The following is an 18,630-nucleotide window of genomic DNA, read 5'->3' on the forward strand; positions in this document are numbered from 1 at the left end:
TCTTTATTAAGGCCCTGCCATTCATTGAAACACTTACGTGTCACTGTTGACTCATTTTCGCCTGTCGCTTCGAGCCCAGAGCCACAACACAACGACCACGGAAACGTCCGTGAGAAGAGGTAAAACTCGACACAGGAAAAGTATGTTCCGCTATTTCTTTTCGACTGCTCAGCCTATGGGACGTGAGACGCCAGCACTGCTGTCACTGTCTTCCCTAGCAAAACCTCCATGGCGTGTTTCTGCGTAATTTACTTGTTCTACAACATGAATGGAGTAGGTTAGTTTCTGAATGATTAAAATGCATTGTCAGATGTGGGGTTCGAACCCACGCTCCCTTTCGGGAACCAGAGCTTAAATCTGGCGCCTTAGACCGCTCGGCCAATCTGACGTGTGAGACAACAGCCCCAGTGACTTCCGTCTCTAGCATTATCTCAAGAACCTGACTGCGAAATCTGTTTCTTTTTTCGGTAGGACGGAATTATGTCAGTCTTACAATATTTAAGGCGCAATGTCAGATGTGGCGTAGGAAACGCATCCCGCGCTCTTCCGTCGTATCCAGTTTGAACTGTAACTAGCACAACTGTATTTAGTAATAGGATAATTTCCACATTGACGCAAAAGAAAGCAGATATTAGCAAACGGCATCTAAGGCCGTTTCCTAGCAACAGCCACGCTGTGCATTACGTACTCGTGGGAAGCCAATGAAATACTTCGTGTGAGGATGGAACTGTCGACCTTCACTTTACAATACTTAGGCACTGCCCCGGCGGTACCGACGCATACGCACTGAAACGTCTTTGGATCGTCAGTGAGTACTGCATATTAGAAATTTCGTGTTGGCCCTGATGTGCATTAAAGGGCAGATTTCTTCAGTGGAAGTCAGTTCTGCGCCTAGTCACAGTATATCGCCCTAGCAGCACCAGGAAAACGGGTTCAGATGTGCTCGCCTTCCACTCGGCGTTGAGCGCCTACAGCGAGATAGCCTTCGTCCTCTGGCGCCAGGAGGGAAGGCGACACATCACGGCGCAAACAGCTTGTAGCGGAAGGCAGTGGTGGTGTGTCGGTCAGCGTGGTTGCTTCCCAAGTAGCTGATCCGGGTTCGAAACCCGGACACCACACAGAAGTTGTCTCCTTTACTCAGGAGAGTGTGTTCAACGCTACTTGATCTTCGAATTTCCGAACAGTTGTGGTACGAATGGTTTTCCTCCACCCCTCGTCTCGCTCCGCGAAGGCTAGTGCGGATTACGATTCACAGCATCGTGTGTCCTCATGTGTCGACTTGTCTCGTCTTTGCTCGGCTGACGCGAAAGCTGACGCTTGCAAATGGCCGTATATGTAGAGGACTGGCGCTAGAAACGACTGGGAGACGCCAAATCGACAAACACACAACGGACTCTTTCATTTGACAGTGGCCGCAGGTTCGCCCCTGTGCGTACCGAGAAGCAAGAGAGGTGTCAGCGTGCTGGACCGCAGGATTTCCGCGCAGCAGACTCAAAAACTAAGGAAAAAGGCAAAACTGAAGAAACCAATAGCTCGCGGACTTCCTAGGTGGTCACCCACCTGAGTACTAACCACGCCCAACGCTGTCGAATTTCGGTGATCGGGCATGGACCCGTGTCTTTGGCGTGGCATACAAGTTGGCGAGAACGTCGCCAGACGGGCAGACGCCTTAGTCCTTGTACAGATCACTTGGGATTTGCCTTTTAGGGAAACAAAATGGAATAGCCCTTGGTGGGATCGAACCCACAGCCCCCTCGTTATTAGCATAATAACACTCTAACTTGGTGAGCTTATTGCCCGCGCAATACGGCCGCTTCAGGACTCCACTACCCCAACCGCCGTTTCATCTATCTTTATTAAGGCCCTGCCATTCATTGAAACACTTACGTGTCACTGTTGACTCATTTTCGCCTGTCGCTTCGAGCCCAGAGCCACAACACAACGACCACGGAAACGTCCGTGAGAAGAGGTAAAACTCGACACAGGAAAAGTATGTTCCGCTATTTCTTTTCGACTGCTCAGCCTATGGGACGTGAGACGCCAGCACTGCTGTCACTGTCTTCCCTAGCAAAACCTCCATGGCGTGTTTCTGCGTAATTTACTTGTTCTACAACATGAATGGAGTAGGTTAGTTTCTGAATGATTAAAATGCATTGTCAGATGTGGGGTTCGAACCCACGCTCCCTTTCGGGAACCAGAGCTTAAATCTGGCGCCTTAGACCGCTCGGCCAATCTGACGTGTGAGACAACAGCCCCAGTGACTTCCGTCTCTAGCATTATCTCAAGAACCTGACTGCGAAATCTGTTTCTTTTTTCGGTAGGACGGAATTATGTCAGTCTTACAATATTTAAGGCGCAATGTCAGATGTGGCGTAGGAAACGCATCCCGCGCTCTTCCGTCGTATCCAGTTTGAACTGTAACTAGCACAACTGTATTTAGTAATAGGATAATTTCCACATTGACGCAAAAGAAAGCAGATATTAGCAAACGGCATCTAAGGCCGTTTCCTAGCAACAGCCACGCTGTGCATTACGTACTCGTGGGAAGCCAATGAAATACTTCGTGTGAGGATGGAACTGTCGACCTTCACTTTACAATACTTAGGCACTGCCCCGGCGGTACCGACGCATACGCACTGAAACGTCTTTGGATCGTCAGTGAGTACTGCATATTAGAAATTTCGTGTTGGCCCTGATGTGCATTAAAGGGCAGATTTCTTCAGTGGAAGTCAGTTCTGCGCCTAGTCACAGTATATCGCCCTAGCAGCACCAGGAAAACGGGTTCAGATGTGCTCGCCTTCCACTCGGCGTTGAGCGCCTACAGCGAGATAGCCTTCGTCCTCTGGCGCCAGGAGGGAAGGCGACACATCACGGCGCAAACAGCTTGTAGCGGAAGGCAGTGGTGGTGTGTCGGTCAGCGTGGTTGCTTCCCAAGTAGCTGATCCGGGTTCGAAACCCGGACACCACACAGAAGTTGTCTCCTTTACTCAGGAGAGTGTGTTCAACGCTACTTGATCTTCGAATTTCCGAACAGTTGTGGTACGAATGGTTTTCCTCCACCCCTCGTCTCGCTCCGCGAAGGCTAGTGCGGATTACGATTCACAGCATCGTGTGTCCTCATGTGTCGACTTGTCTCGTCTTTGCTCGGCTGACGCGAAAGCTGACGCTTGCAAATGGCCGTATATGTAGAGGACTGGCGCTAGAAACGACTGGGAGACGCCAAATCGACAAACACACAACGGACTCTTTCATTTGACAGTGGCCGCAGGTTCGCCCCTGTGCGTACCGAGAAGCAAGAGAGGTGTCAGCGTGCTGGACCGCAGGATTTCCGCGCAGCAGACTCAAAAACTAAGGAAAAAGGCAAAACTGAAGAAACCAATAGCTCGCGGACTTCCTAGGTGGTCACCCACCTGAGTACTAACCACGCCCAACGCTGTCGAATTTCGGTGATCGGGCATGGACCCGTGTCTTTGGCGTGGCATACAAGTTGGCGAGAACGTCGCCAGACGGGCAGACGCCTTAGTCCTTGTACAGATCACTTGGGATTTGCCTTTTAGGGAAACAAAATGGAATAGCCCTTGGTGGGATCGAACCCACAGCCCCCTCGTTATTAGCATAATAACACTCTAACTTGGTGAGCTTATTGCCCGCGCAATACGGCCGCTTCAGGACTCCACTACCCCAACCGCCGTTTCATCTATCTTTATTAAGGCCCTGCCATTCATTGAAACACTTACGTGTCACTGTTGACTCATTTTCGCCTGTCGCTTCGAGCCCAGAGCCACAACACAACGACCACGGAAACGTCCGTGAGAAGAGGTAAAACTCGACACAGGAAAAGTATGTTCCGCTATTTCTTTTCGACTGCTCAGCCTATGGGACGTGAGACGCCAGCACTGCTGTCACTGTCTTCCCTAGCAAAACCTCCATGGCGTGTTTCTGCGTAATTTACTTGTTCTACAACATGAATGGAGTAGGTTAGTTTCTGAATGATTAAAATGCATTGTCAGATGTGGGGTTCGAACCCACGCTCCCTTTCGGGAACCAGAGCTTAAATCTGGCGCCTTAGACCGCTCGGCCAATCTGACGTGTGAGACAACAGCCCCAGTGACTTCCGTCTCTAGCATTATCTCAAGAACCTGACTGCGAAATCTGTTTCTTTTTTCGGTAGGACGGAATTATGTCAGTCTTACAATATTTAAGGCGCAATGTCAGATGTGGCGTAGGAAACGCATCCCGCGCTCTTCCGTCGTATCCAGTTTGAACTGTAACTAGCACAACTGTATTTAGTAATAGGATAATTTCCACATTGACGCAAAAGAAAGCAGATATTAGCAAACGGCATCTAAGGCCGTTTCCTAGCAACAGCCACGCTGTGCATTACGTACTCGTGGGAAGCCAATGAAATACTTCGTGTGAGGATGGAACTGTCGACCTTCACTTTACAATACTTAGGCACTGCCCCGGCGGTACCGACGCATACGTACTGAAACGTCTTTGGATCGTCAGTGAGTACTGCATATTAGAAATTTCGTGTTGGCCCTGATGTGCATTAAAGGGCAGATTTCTTCAGTGGAAGTCAGTTCTGCGCCTAGTCACAGTATATCGCCCTAGCAGCACCAGGAAAACGGGTTCAGATGTGCTCGCCTTCCACTCGGCGTTGAGCGCCTACAGCGAGATAGCCTTCGTCCTCTGGCGCCAGGAGGGAAGGCGACACATCACGGCGCAAACAGCTTGTAGCGGAAGGCAGTGGTGGTGTGTCGGTCAGCGTGGTTGCTTCCCAAGTAGCTGATCCGGGTTCGAAACCCGGACACCACACAGAAGTTGTCTCCTTTACTCAGGAGAGTGTGTTCAACGCTACTTGATCTTCGAATTTCCGAACAGTTGTGGTACGAATGGTTTTCCTCCACCCCTCGTCTCGCTCCGCGAAGGCTAGTGCGGATTACGATTCACAGCATCGTGTGTCCTCATGTGTCGACTTGTCTCGACTTTGCTCGGCTGACGCGAAAGCTGACGCTTGCAAATGGCCGTATATGTAGAGGACTGGCGCTAGAAACGACTGGGAGACGCCAAATCGACAAACACACAACGGACTCTTTCATTTGACAGTGGCCGCAGGTTCGCCCCTGTGCGTACCGAGAAGCAAGAGAGGTGTCAGCGTGCTGGACCGCAGGATTTCCGCGCAGCAGACTCAAAAACAAAGGAAAAAGGCAAAACTGAAGAAACCAATAGCTCGCGGACTTCCTAGGTGGTCACCCACCTGAGTACTAACCACGCCCAACGCTGTCGAATTTCGGTGATCGGGCATGGACCCGTGTCTTTGGCGTGGCATACAAGTTGGCGAGAACGTCGCCAGACGGGCAGACGCCTTAGTCCTTGTACAGATCACTTGGGATTTGCCTTTTAGGGAAACAAAATGGAATAGCCCTTGGTGGGATCGAACCCACAGCCCCCTCGTTATTAGCATAATAACACTCTAACTTGGTGAGCTTATTGCCCGCGCAATACGGCCGCTTCAGGACTCCACTACCCCAACCGCCGTTTCATCTATCTTTATTAAGGCCCTGCCATTCATTGAAACACTTACGTGTCACTGTTGACTCATTTTCGCCTGTCGCTTCGAGCCCAGAGCCACAACACAACGACCACGGAAACGTCCGTGAGAAGAGGTAAAACTCGACACAGGAAAAGTATGTTCCGCTATTTCTTTTCGACTGCTCAGCCTATGGGACGTGAGACGCCAGCACTGCTGTCACTGTCTTCCCTAGCAAAACCTCCATGGCGTGTTTCTGCGTAATTTACTTGTTCTACAACATGAATGGAGTAGGTTAGTTTCTGAATGATTAAAATGCATTGTCAGATGTGGGGTTCGAACCCACGCTCCCTTTCGGGAACCAGAGCTTAAATCTGGCGCCTTAGACCGCTCGGCCAATCTGACGTGTGAGACAACAGCCCCAGTGACTTCCGTCTCTAGCATTATCTCAAGAACCTGACTGCGAAATCTGTTTCTTTTTTCGGTAGGACGGAATTATGTCAGTCTTACAATATTTAAGGCGCAATGTCAGATGTGGCGTAGGAAACGCATCCCGCGCTCTTCCGTCGTATCCAGTTTGAACTGTAACTAGCACAACTGTATTTAGTAATAGGATAATTTCCACATTGACGCAAAAGAAAGCAGATATTAGCAAACGGCATCTAAGGCCGTTTCCTAGCAACAGCCACGCTGTGCATTACGTACTCGTGGGAAGCCAATGAAATACTTCGTGTGAGGATGGAACTGTCGACCTTCACTTTACAATACTTAGGCACTGCCCCGGCGGTACCGACGCATACGTACTGAAACGTCTTTGGATCGTCAGTGAGTACTGCATATTAGAAATTTCGTGTTGGCCCTGATGTGCATTAAAGGGCAGATTTCTTCAGTGGAAGTCAGTTCTGCGCCTAGTCACAGTATATCGCCCTAGCAGCACCAGGAAAACGGGTTCAGATGTGCTCGCCTTCCACTCGGCGTTGAGCGCCTACAGCGAGATAGCCTTCGTCCTCTGGCGCCAGGAGGGAAGGCGACACATCACGGCGCAAACAGCTTGTAGCGGAAGGCAGTGGTGGTGTGTCGGTCAGCGTGGTTGCTTCCCAAGTAGCTGATCCGGGTTCGAAACCCGGACACCACACAGAAGTTGTCTCCTTTACTCAGGAGAGTGTGTTCAACGCTACTTGATCTTCGAATTTCCGAACAGTTGTGGTACGAATGGTTTTCCTCCACCCCTCGTCTCGCTCCGCGAAGGCTAGTGCGGATTACGATTCACAGCATCGTGTGTCTTCATGTGTCGACTTGTCTCGACTTTGCTCGGCTGACGCGAAAGCTGACGCTTGCAAATGGCCGTATATGTAGAGGACTGGCGCTAGAAACGACTGGGAGACGCCAAATCGACAAACACACAACGGACTCTTTCATTTGACAGTGGCCGCAGGTTCGCCCCTGTGCGTACCGAGAAGCAAGAGAGGTGTCAGCGTGCTGGACCGCAGGATTTCCGCGCAGCAGACTCAAAAACTAAGGAAAAAGGCAAAACTGAAGAAACCAATAGCTCGCGGACTTCCTAGGTGGTCACCCACCTGAGTACTAACCACGCCCAACGCTGTCGAATTTCGGTGATCGGGCATGGACCCGTGTCTTTGGCGTGGCATACAAGTTGGCGAGAACGTCGCCAGACGGGCAGACGCCTTAGTCCTTGTACAGATCACTTGGGATTTGCCTTTTAGGGAAACAAAATGGAATAGCCCTTGGTGGGATCGAACCCACAGCCCCCTCGTTATTAGCATAATAACACTCTAACTTGGTGAGCTTATTGCCCGCGCAATACGGCCGCTTCAGGACTCCACTACCCCAACCGCCGTTTCATCTATCTTTATTAAGGCCCTGCCATTCATTGAAACACTTACGTGTCACTGTTGACTCATTTTCGCCTGTCGCTTCGAGCCCAGAGCCACAACACAACGACCACGGAAACGTCCGTGAGAAGAGGTAAAACTCGACACAGGAAAAGTATGTTCCGCTATTTCTTTTCGACTGCTCAGCCTATGGGACGTGAGACGCCAGCACTGCTGTCACTGTCTTCCCTAGCAAAACCTCCATGGCGTGTTTCTGCGTAATTTACTTGTTCTACAACATGAATGGAGTAGGTTAGTTTCTGAATGATTAAAATGCATTGTCAGATGTGGGGTTCGAACCCACGCTCCCTTTCGGGAACCAGAGCTTAAATCTGGCGCCTTAGACCGCTCGGCCAATCTGACGTGTGAGACAACAGCCCCAGTGACTTCCGTCTCTAGCATTATCTCAAGAACCTGACTGCGAAATCTGTTTCTTTTTTCGGTAGGACGGAATTATGTCAGTCTTACAATATTTAAGGCGCAATGTCAGATGTGGCGTAGGAAACGCATCCCGCGCTCTTCCGTCGTATCCAGTTTGAACTGTAACTAGCACAACTGTATTTAGTAATAGGATAATTTCCACATTGACGCAAAAGAAAGCAGATATTAGCAAACGGCATCTAAGGCCGTTTCCTAGCAACAGCCACGCTGTGCATTACGTACTCGTGGGAAGCCAATGAAATACTTCGTGTGAGGATGGAACTGTCGACCTTCACTTTACAATACTTAGGCACTGCCCCGGCGGTACCGACGCATACGTACTGAAACGTCTTTGGATCGTCAGTGAGTACTGCATATTAGAAATTTCGTGTTGGCCCTGATGTGCATTAAAGGGCAGATTTCTTCAGTGGAAGTCAGTTCTGCGCCTAGTCACAGTATATCGCCCTAGCAGCACCAGGAAAACGGGTTCAGATGTGCTCGCCTTCCACTCGGCGTTGAGCGCCTACAGCGAGATAGCCTTCGTCCTCTGGCGCCAGGAGGGAAGGCGACACATCACGGCGCAAACAGCTTGTAGCGGAAGGCAGTGGTGGTGTGTCGGTCAGCGTGGTTGCTTCCCAAGTAGCTGATCCGGGTTCGAAACCCGGACACCACACAGAAGTTGTCTCCTTTACTCAGGAGAGTGTGTTCAACGCTACTTGATCTTCGAATTTCCGAACAGTTGTGGTACGAATGGTTTTCCTCCACCCCTCGTCTCGCTCCGCGAAGGCTAGTGCGGATTACGATTCACAGCATCGTGTGTCCTCATGTGTCGACTTGTCTCGTCTTTGCTCGGCTGACGCGAAAGCTGACGCTTGCAAATGGCCGTATATGTAGAGGACTGGCGCTAGAAACGACTGGGAGACGCCAAATCGACAAACACACAACGGACTCTTTCATTTGACAGTGGCCGCAGGTTCGCCCCTGTGCGTACCGAGAAGCAAGAGAGGTGTCAGCGTGCTGGACCGCAGGATTTCCGCGCAGCAGACTCAAAAACTAAGGAAAAAGGCAAAACTGAAGAAACCAATAGCTCGCGGACTTCCTAGGTGGTCACCCACCTGAGTACTAACCACGCCCAACGCTGTCGAATTTCGGTGATCGGGCATGGACCCGTGTCTTTGGCGTGGCATACAAGTTGGCGAGAACGTCGCCAGACGGGCAGACGCCTTAGTCCTTGTACAGATCACTTGGGATTTGCCTTTTAGGGAAACAAAATGGAATAGCCCTTGGTGGGATCGAACCCACAGCCCCCTCGTTATTAGCATAATAACACTCTAACTTGGTGAGCTTATTGCCCGCGCAATACGGCCGCTTCAGGACTCCACTACCCCAACCGCCGTTTCATCTATCTTTATTAAGGCCCTGCCATTCATTGAAACACTTACGTGTCACTGTTGACTCATTTTCGCCTGTCGCTTCGAGCCCAGAGCCACAACACAACGACCACGGAAACGTCCGTGAGAAGAGGTAAAACTCGACACAGGAAAAGTATGTTCCGCTATTTCTTTTCGACTGCTCAGCCTATGGGACGTGAGACGCCAGCACTGCTGTCACTGTCTTCCCTAGCAAAACCTCCATGGCGTGTTTCTGCGTAATTTACTTGTTCTACAACATGAATGGAGTAGGTTAGTTTCTGAATGATTAAAATGCATTGTCAGATGTGGGGTTCGAACCCACGCTCCCTTTCGGGAACCAGAGCTTAAATCTGGCGCCTTAGACCGCTCGGCCAATCTGACGTGTGAGACAACAGCCCCAGTGACTTCCGTCTCTAGCATTACCTCAAGAACCTGACTGCGAAATCTGTTTCTTTTTTCGGTAGGACGGAATTATGTCAGTCTTACAATATTTAAGGCGCAATGTCAGATGTGGCGTAGGAAACGCATCCCGCGCTCTTCCGTCGTATCCAGTTTGAACTGTAACTAGCACAACTGTATTTAGTAATAGGATAATTTCCACATTGACGCAAAAGAAAGCAGATATTAGCAAACGGCATCTAAGGCCGTTTCCTAGCAACAGCCACGCTGTGCATTACGTACTCGTGGGAAGCCAATGAAATACTTCGTGTGAGGATGGAACTGTCGACCTTCACTTTACAATACTTAGGCACTGCCCCGGCGGTACCGACGCATACGTACTGAAACGTCTTTGGATCGTCAGTGAGTACTGCATATTAGAAATTTCGTGTTGGCCCTGATGTGCATTAAAGGGCAGATTTCTTCAGTGGAAGTCAGTTCTGCGCCTAGTCACAGTATATCGCCCTAGCAGCACCAGGAAAACGGGTTCAGATGTGCTCGCCTTCCACTCGGCGTTGAGCGCCTACAGCGAGATAGCCTTCGTCCTCTGGCGCCAGGAGGGAAGGCGACACATCACGGCGCAAACAGCTTGTAGCGGAAGGCAGTGGTGGTGTGTCGGTCAGCGTAGTTGCTTCCCAAGTAGCTGATCCGGGTTCGAAACCCGGACACCACACAGAAGTTGTCTCCTTTACTCAGGAGAGTGTGTTCAACGCTACTTGATCTTCGAATTTCCGAACAGTTGTGGTACGAATGGTTTTCCTCCACCCCTCGTCTCGCTCCGCGAAGGCTAGTGCGGATTACGATTCACAGCATCGTGTGTCGACTTGTCTCGACTTTGCTCGGCTGACGCGAAAGCTGACGCTTGCAAATGGCCGTATATGTAGAGGACTGGCGCTAGAAACGACTGGGAGACGCCAAATCGACAAACACACAACGGACTCTTTCATTTGACAGTGGCCGCAGGTTCGCCCCTGTGCGTACCGAGAAGCAAGAGAGGTGTCAGCGTGCTGGACCGCAGGATTTCCGCGCAGCAGACTCAAAAACTAAGGAAAAAGGCAAAACTGAAGAAACCAATAGCTCGCGGACTTCCTAGGTGGTCACCCACCTGAGTACTAACCACGCCCAACGCTGTCGAATTTCGGTGATCGGGCATGGACCCGTGTCTTTGGCGTGGCATACAAGTTGGCGAGAACGTCGCCAGACGGGCGGACGCCTTAGTCCTTGTACAGATCACTTGGGATTTGCCTTTTAGGGAAACAAAATGGAATAGCCCTTGGTGGGATCGAACCCACAGCCCCCTCGTTATTAGCATAATAACACTCTAACTTGGTGAGTTTATTGCCCGCGCAATACGGCCGCTTCAGGACTCCACTACCCCAACCGCCGTTTCATCTATCTTTATTAAGGCCCTGCCATTCATTGAAACACTTACGTGTCACTGTTGACTCATTTTCGCCTGTCGCTTCGAGCCCAGAGCCACAACACAACGACCACGGAAACGTCCGTGAGAAGAGGTAAAACTCGACACAGGAAAAGTATGTTCCGCTATTTCTTTTCGACTGCTCAGCCTATGGGACGTGAGACGCCAGCACTGCTGTCACTGTCTTCCCTAGCAAAACCTCCATGGCGTGTTTCTGCGTAATTTACTTGTTCTACAACATGAATGGAGTAGGTTAGTTTCTGAATGATTAAAATGCATTGTCAGATGTGGGGTTCGAACCCACGCTCCCTTTCGGGAACCAGAGCTTAAATCTGGCGCCTTAGACCGCTCGGCCAATCTGACGTGTGAGACAACAGCCCCAGTGACTTCCGTCTCTAGCATTACCTCAAGAACCTGACTGCGAAATCTGTTTCTTTTTTCGGTAGGACGGAATTATGTCAGTCTTACAATATTTAAGGCGCAATGTCAGATGTGGCGTAGGAAACGCATCCCGCGCTCTTCCGTCGTATCCAGTTTGAACTGTAACTAGCACAACTGTATTTAGTAATAGGATAATTTCCACATTGACGCAAAAGAAAGCAGATATTAGCAAACGGCATCTAAGGCCGTTTCCTAGCAACAGCCACGCTGTGCATTACGTACTCGTGGGAAGCCAATGAAATACTTCGTGTGAGGATGGAACTGTCGACCTTCACTTTACAATACTTAGGCACTGCCCCGGCGGTACCGACGCATACGTACTGAAACGTCTTTGGATCGTCAGTGAGTACTGCATATTAGAAATTTCGTGTTGGCCCTGATGTGCATTAAAGGGCAGATTTCTTCAGTGGAAGTCAGTTCTGCGCCTAGTCACAGTATATCGCCCTAGCAGTACCAGGAAAACGGGTTCAGATGTGCTCGCCTTCCACTCGGCGTTGAGCGCCTACAGCGAGATAGCCTTCGTCCTCTGGCGCCAGGAGGGAAGGCGACACATCACGGCGCAAACAGCTTGTAGCGGAAGGCAGTGGTGGTGTGTCAGTCAGCGTAGTTGCTTCCCAAGTAGCTGATCCGGGTTCGAAACCCGGACACCACACAGAAGTTGTCTCCTTTACTCAGGAGAGTGTGTTCAACGCTACTTGATCATCGAATTTCCGAACAGTTGTGGTACGAATGGTTTTCCTCCACCCCTCGTCTCGCTCCGCGAAGGCTAGTGCGGATTACGATTCACAGCATCGTGTGTCCTCATGTGTCGACTTGTCTCGACTTTGCTCGGCTGACGCGAAAGCTGACGCTTGCAAATGGCCGTATATGTAGAGGACTGGCGCTAGAAACGACTGGGAGACGCCAAATCGACAAACACACAACGGACTCTTTCATTTGACAGTGGCCGCAGGTTCGCCCCTGTGCGTACCGAGAAGCAAGAGAGGTGTCAGCGTGCTGGACCGCAGGATTTCCGCGCAGCAGACTCAAAAACTAAGGAAAAAGGCAAAACTGAAGAAACCAATAGCTCGCGGACTTCCTAGGTGGTCACCCACCTGAGTACTAACCACGCCCAACGCTGTCGAATTTCGGTGATCGGGCATGGACCCGTGTCTTTGGCGTGGCATACAAGTTGGCGAGAACGTCGCCAGACGGGCAGACGCCTTAGTCCTTGTACAGATCACTTGGGATTTGCCTTTTAGGGAAACAAAATGGAATAGCCCTTGGTGGGATCGAACCCACAGCCCCCTCGTTATTAGCATAATAACACTCTAACTTGGTGAGCTTATTGCCCGCGCAATACGGCCGCTTCAGGACTCCACTACCCCAACCGCCGTTTCATCTATCTTTATTAAGGCCCTGCCATTCATTGAAACACTTACGTGTCACTGTTGACTCATTTTCGCCTGTCGCTTCGAGCCCAGAGCCACAACACAACGACCACGGAAACGTCCGTGAGAAGAGGTAAAACTCGACACAGGAAAAGTATGTTCCGCTATTTCTTTTCGACTGCTCAGCCTATGGGACGTGAGACGCCAGCACTGCTGTCACTGTCTTCCCTAGCAAAACCTCCATGGCGTGTTTCTGCGTAATTTACTTGTTCTACAACATGAATGGAGTAGGTTAGTTTCTGAATGATTAAAATGCATTGTCAGATGTGGGGTTCGAACCCACGCTCCCTTTCGGGAACCAGAGCTTAAATCTGGCGCCTTAGACCGCTCGGCCAATCTGACGTGTGAGACAACAGCCCCAGTGACTTCCGTCTCTAGCATTACCTCAAGAACCTGACTGCGAAATCTGTTTCTTTTTTCGGTAGGACGGAATTATGTCAGTCTTACAATATTTAAGGCGCAATGTCAGATGTGGCGTAGGAAACGCATCCCGCGCTCTTCCGTCGTATCCAGTTTGAACTGTAACTAGCACAACTGTATTTAGTAATAGGATAATTTCCACATTGACGCAAAAGAAAGCAGATATTAGCAAACGGCATCTAAGGCCGTTTCCTAGCAACAGCCACGCTGTGCATTACGTACTCGTGGGAAGCCAATGAAATACTTCGTGTGAGGATGGAACTGTCGACCTTCACTTTACAATACTTAGGCACTGCCCCGGCGGTACCGACGCATACGTACTGAAACGTCTTTGGATCGTCAGTGAGTACTGCATATTAGAAATTTCGTGTTGGCCCTGATGTGCATTAAAGGGCAGATTTCTTCAGTGGAAGTCAGTTCTGCGCCTAGTCACAGTATATCGCCCTAGCAGCACCAGGAAAACGGGTTCAGATGTGCTCGCCTTCCACTCGGCGTTGAGCGCCTACAGCGAGATAGCCTTCGTCCTCTGGCGCCAGGAGGGAAGGCGACACATCACGGCGCAAACAGCTTGTAGCGGAAGGCAGTGGTGGTGTGTCGGTCAGCGTAGTTGCTTCCCAAGTAGCTGATCCGGGTTCGAAACCCGGACACCACACAGAAGTTGTCTCCTTTACTCAGGAGAGTGTGTTCAACGCTACTTGATCTTCGAATTTCCGAACAGTTGTGGTACGAATGGTTTTCCTCCACCCCTCGTCTCGCTCCGCGAAGGCTAGTGCGGATTACGATTCACAGCATCGTGTGTCGACTTGTCTCGACTTTGCTCGGCTGACGCGAAAGCTGACGCTTGCAAATGGCCGTATATGTAGAGGACTGGCGCTAGAAACGACTGGGAGACGCCAAATCGACAAACACACAACGGACTCTTTCATTTGACAGTGGCCGCAGGTTCGCCCCTGTGCGTACCGAGAAGCAAGAGAGGTGTCAGCGTGCTGGACCGCAGGATTTCCGCGCAGCAGACTCAAAAACTAAGGAAAAAGGCAAAACTGAAGAAACCAATAGCTCGCGGACTTCCTAGGTGGTCACCCACCTGAGTACTAACCACGCCCAACGCTGTCGAATTTCGGTGATCGGGCATGGACCCGTGTCTTTGGCGTGGCATACAAGTTGGCGAGAACGTCGCCAGACGGGCGGACGCCTTAGTCCTTGTACAGATCACTTGGGATTTGCCTTTTAGGGAAACAAAATGGAATAGCCCTTGGTGGGATCGAACCCACAGCCCCCTCGTTATTAGCATAATAACACTCTAACTTGGTGAGTTTATTGCCCGCGCAATACGGCCGCTTCAGGACTCCACTACCCCAACCGCCGTTTCATCTATCTTTATTAAGGCCCTGCCATTCATTGAAACACTTACGTGTCACTGTTGACTCATTTTCGCCTGTCGCTTCGAGCCCAGAGCCACAACACAACGACCACGGAAACGTCCGTGAGAAGAGGTAAAACTCGACACAGGAAAAGTATGTTCCGCTATTTCTTTTCGACTGCTCAGCCTATGGGACGTGAGACGCCAGCACTGCTGTCACTGTCTTCCCTAGCAAAACCTCCATGGCGTGTTTCTGCGTAATTTACTTGTTCTACAACATGAATGGAGTAGGTTAGTTTCTGAATGATTAAAATGCATTGTCAGATGTGGGGTTCGAACCCACGCTCCCTTTCGGGAACCAGAGCTTAAATCTGGCGCCTTAGACCGCTCGGCCAATCTGACGTGTGAGACAACAGCCCCAGTGACTTCCGTCTCTAGCATTACCTCAAGAACCTGACTGCGAAATCTGTTTCTTTTTTCGGTAGGACGGAATTATGTCAGTCTTACAATATTTAAGGCGCAATGTCAGATGTGGCGTAGGAAACGCATCCCGCGCTCTTCCGTCGTATCCAGTTTGAACTGTAACTAGCACAACTGTATTTAGTAATAGGATAATTTCCACATTGACGCAAAAGAAAGCAGATATTAGCAAACGGCATCTAAGGCCGTTTCCTAGCAACAGCCACGCTGTGCATTACGTACTCGTGGGAAGCCAATGAAATACTTCGTGTGAGGATGGAACTGTCGACCTTCACTTTACAATACTTAGGCACTGCCCCGGCGGTACCGACGCATACGTACTGAAACGTCTTTGGATCGTCAGTGAGTACTGCATATTAGAAATTTCGTGTTGGCCCTGATGTGCATTAAAGGGCAGATTTCTTCAGTGGAAGTCAGTTCTGCGCCTAGTCACAGTATATCGCCCTAGCAGTACCAGGAAAACGGGTTCAGATGTGCTCGCCTTCCACTCGGCGTTGAGCGCCTACAGCGAGATAGCCTTCGTCCTCTGGCGCCAGGAGGGAAGGCGACACATCACGGCGCAAACAGCTTGTAGCGGAAGGCAGTGGTGGTGTGTCAGTCAGCGTAGTTGCTTCCCAAGTAGCTGATCCGGGTTCGAAACCCGGACACCACACAGAAGTTGTCTCCTTTACTCAGGAGAGTGTGTTCAACGCTACTTGATCATCGAATTTCCGAACAGTTGTGGTACGAATGGTTTTCCTCCACCCCTCGTCTCGCTCCGCGAAGGCTAGTGCGGATTACGATTCACAGCATCGTGTGTCCTCATGTGTCGACTTGTCTCGACTTTGCTCGGCTGACGCGAAAGCTGACGCTTGCAAATGGCCGTATATGTAGAGGACTGGCGCTAGAAACGACTGGGAGACGCCAAATCGACAAACACACAACGGACTCTTTCATTTGACAGTGGCCGCAGGTTCGCCCCTGTGCGTACCGAGAAGCAAGAGAGGTGTCAGCGTGCTGGACCGCAGGATTTCCGCGCAGCAGACTCAAAAACTAAGGAAAAAGGCAAAACTGAAGAAACCAATAGCTCGCGGACTTCCTAGGTGGTCACCCACCTGAGTACTAACCACGCCCAACGCTGTCGAATTTCGGTGATCGGGCATGGACCCGTGTCTTTGGCGTGGCATACAAGTTGGCGAGAACGTCGCCAGACGGGCAGACGCCTTAGTCCTTGTACAGATCACTTGGGATTTGCCTTTTAGGGAAACAAAATGGAATAGCCCTTGGTGGGATCGAACCCACAGCCCCCTCGTTATTAGCATAATAACACTCTAACTTGGTGAGCTTATTGCCCGCGCAATACGGCCGCTTCAGGACTCCACTACCCCAACCGCCGTTTCATCTATCTTTATTAAGGCCCTGCCATTCATTGAAACACTTACGTGTCACTGTTGACTCATTTTCGCCTGTCGCTTCGAGCCCAGAGCCACAACACAACGACCACGGAAACGTCCGTGAGAAGAGGTAAAACTCGACACAGGAAAAGTATGTTCCGCTATTTCTTTTCGACTGCTCAGCCTATGGGACGTGAGACGCCAGCACTGCTGTCACTGTCTTCCCTAGCAAAACCTCCATGGCGTGTTTCTGCGTAATTTACTTGTTCTACAACATGAATGGAGTAGGTTAGTTTCTGAATGATTAAAATGCATTGTCAGATGTGGGGTTCGAACCCACGCTCCCTTTCGGGAACCAGAGCTTAAATCTGGCGCCTTAGACCGCTCGGCCAATCTGACGTGTGAGACAACAGCCCCAGTGACTTCCGTCTCTAGCATTATCTCAAGAACCTGACTGCGAAATCTGTTTCTTTTTTCGGTAGGACGGAATTATGTCAGTCTTACAATATTTAAGGCGCAATGTCAGATGTGGCGTAGGAAACGCATCCCGCGCTCTTCCGTCGTATCCAGTTTGAACTGTAACTAGCACAACTGTATTTAGTAATAGGATAATTTCCACATTGACGCAAAAGAAAGCAGATATTAGCAAACGGCATCTAAGGCCGTTTCCTAGCAACAGCCACGCTGTGCATTACGTACTCGTGGGAAGCCAATGAAATACTTCGTGTGAGGATGGAACTGTCGACCTTCACTTTACAATACTTAGGCACTGCCCCGGCGGTACCGACGCATACGTACTGAAACGTCTTTGGATCGTCAGTGAGTACTGCATATTAGAAATTTCGTGTTGGCCCTGATGTGCATTAAAGGGCAGATTTCTTCAGTGGAAGTCAGTTCTGCGCCTAGTCACAGTATATCGCCCTAGCAGCACCAGGAAAACGGGTTCAGATGTGCTCGCCTTCCACTCGGCGTTGAGCGCCTACAGCGAGATAGCCTTCGTCCTCTGGCGCCAGGAGGGAAGGCGACACATCACGGCGCAAACAGCTTGTAGCGGAAGGCAGTGGTGGTGTGTCGGTCAGCGTAGTTGCTTCCCAAGTAGCTGATCCGGGTTCGAAACCCGGACACCACACAGAAGTTGTCTCCTTTACTCAGGAGAGTGTGTTCAACGCTACTTGATCTTCGAATTTCCGAACAGTTGTGGTACGAATGGTTTTCCTCCACCCCTCGTCTCGCTCCGCGAAGGCTAGTGCGGATTACGATTCACAGCATCGTGTGTCGACTTGTCTCGACTTTGCTCGGCTGACGCGAAAGCTGACGCTTGCAAATGGCCGTATATGTAGAGGACTGGCGCTAGAAACGACTGGGAGACGCCAAATCGACAAACACACAACGGACTCTTTCATTTGACAGTGGCCGCAGGTTCGCCCCTGTGCGTACCGAGAAGCAAGAGAGGTGTCAGCGTGCTGGACCGCAGGATTTCCGCGCAGCAGACTCAAAAACTAAGGAAAAAGGCAAAACTGAAGAAACCAATAGCTCGCGGACTTCCTAGGTGGTCACCCACCTGAGTACTAACCACGCCCAACGCTGTCGAATTTCGGTGATCGGGCATGGACCCGTGTCTTTGGCGTGGCATACAAGTTGGCGAGAACGTCGCCAGACGGGCGGACGCCTTAGTCCTTGTACAGATCACTTGGGATTTGCCTTTTAGGGAAACAAAATGGAATAGCCCTTGGTGGGATCGAACCCACAGCCCCCTCGTTATTAGCATAATAACACTCTAACTTGGTGAGCTTATTGCCCGCGCAATACGGCCGCTTCAGGACTCCACTACCCCAACCGCCGTTTCATCTATCTTTATTAAGGCCCTGCCATTCATTGAAACACTTACGTGTCACTGTTGACTCATTTTCGCCTGTCGCTTCGAGCCCAGAGCCACAACCCAACGACCACGGAAACGTCCGTGAGAAGAGGTAAAACTCGACACAGGAAAAGTATGTTCCGCTATTTCTTT

General features: G+C 50.5%; 10 non-coding genes across 10 annotated transcripts; all 10 read right to left on the reverse strand.

Moving 5' to 3' along the window:
- Positions 1-304: 304 nt before the first annotated feature.
- Positions 305-388, reverse strand: Trnal-uaa (transfer RNA leucine (anticodon UAA)). Its single transcript has one exon. It is a non-coding gene; the product is annotated as a tRNA-Leu (tRNA).
- Positions 389-2,154: 1,766 nt separating this feature from the next.
- Positions 2,155-2,238, reverse strand: Trnal-uaa (transfer RNA leucine (anticodon UAA)). The gene has a single exon. It is a non-coding gene; the product is annotated as a tRNA-Leu (tRNA).
- Positions 2,239-4,004: 1,766 nt separating this feature from the next.
- On the reverse strand, positions 4,005-4,088 carry Trnal-uaa (transfer RNA leucine (anticodon UAA)). The gene has a single exon. It is a non-coding gene; the product is annotated as a tRNA-Leu (tRNA).
- Positions 4,089-5,854: 1,766 nt separating this feature from the next.
- Positions 5,855-5,938, reverse strand: Trnal-uaa (transfer RNA leucine (anticodon UAA)). The gene has a single exon. It is a non-coding gene; the product is annotated as a tRNA-Leu (tRNA).
- A 1,766-nt stretch (positions 5,939-7,704) lies between these two features.
- Trnal-uaa (transfer RNA leucine (anticodon UAA)) lies at positions 7,705-7,788 on the reverse strand. The gene has a single exon. It is a non-coding gene; the product is annotated as a tRNA-Leu (tRNA).
- Positions 7,789-9,554: 1,766 nt separating this feature from the next.
- On the reverse strand, positions 9,555-9,638 carry Trnal-uaa (transfer RNA leucine (anticodon UAA)). Its single transcript has one exon. It is a non-coding gene; the product is annotated as a tRNA-Leu (tRNA).
- A 1,756-nt stretch (positions 9,639-11,394) lies between these two features.
- Trnal-uaa (transfer RNA leucine (anticodon UAA)) lies at positions 11,395-11,478 on the reverse strand. The gene has a single exon. It is a non-coding gene; the product is annotated as a tRNA-Leu (tRNA).
- Positions 11,479-13,244: 1,766 nt separating this feature from the next.
- On the reverse strand, positions 13,245-13,328 carry Trnal-uaa (transfer RNA leucine (anticodon UAA)). Its single transcript has one exon. It is a non-coding gene; the product is annotated as a tRNA-Leu (tRNA).
- A 1,756-nt stretch (positions 13,329-15,084) lies between these two features.
- Positions 15,085-15,168, reverse strand: Trnal-uaa (transfer RNA leucine (anticodon UAA)). The gene has a single exon. It is a non-coding gene; the product is annotated as a tRNA-Leu (tRNA).
- Positions 15,169-16,934: 1,766 nt separating this feature from the next.
- On the reverse strand, positions 16,935-17,018 carry Trnal-uaa (transfer RNA leucine (anticodon UAA)). Its single transcript has one exon. It is a non-coding gene; the product is annotated as a tRNA-Leu (tRNA).
- Positions 17,019-18,630: the final 1,612 nt, after the last annotated feature.

This window comes from Schistocerca gregaria, chromosome 7 (genome assembly GCF_023897955.1).
Source record: "Schistocerca gregaria isolate iqSchGreg1 chromosome 7, iqSchGreg1.2, whole genome shotgun sequence".
NCBI classification, from domain to species: domain Eukaryota; kingdom Metazoa; phylum Arthropoda; class Insecta; order Orthoptera; family Acrididae; genus Schistocerca; species Schistocerca gregaria.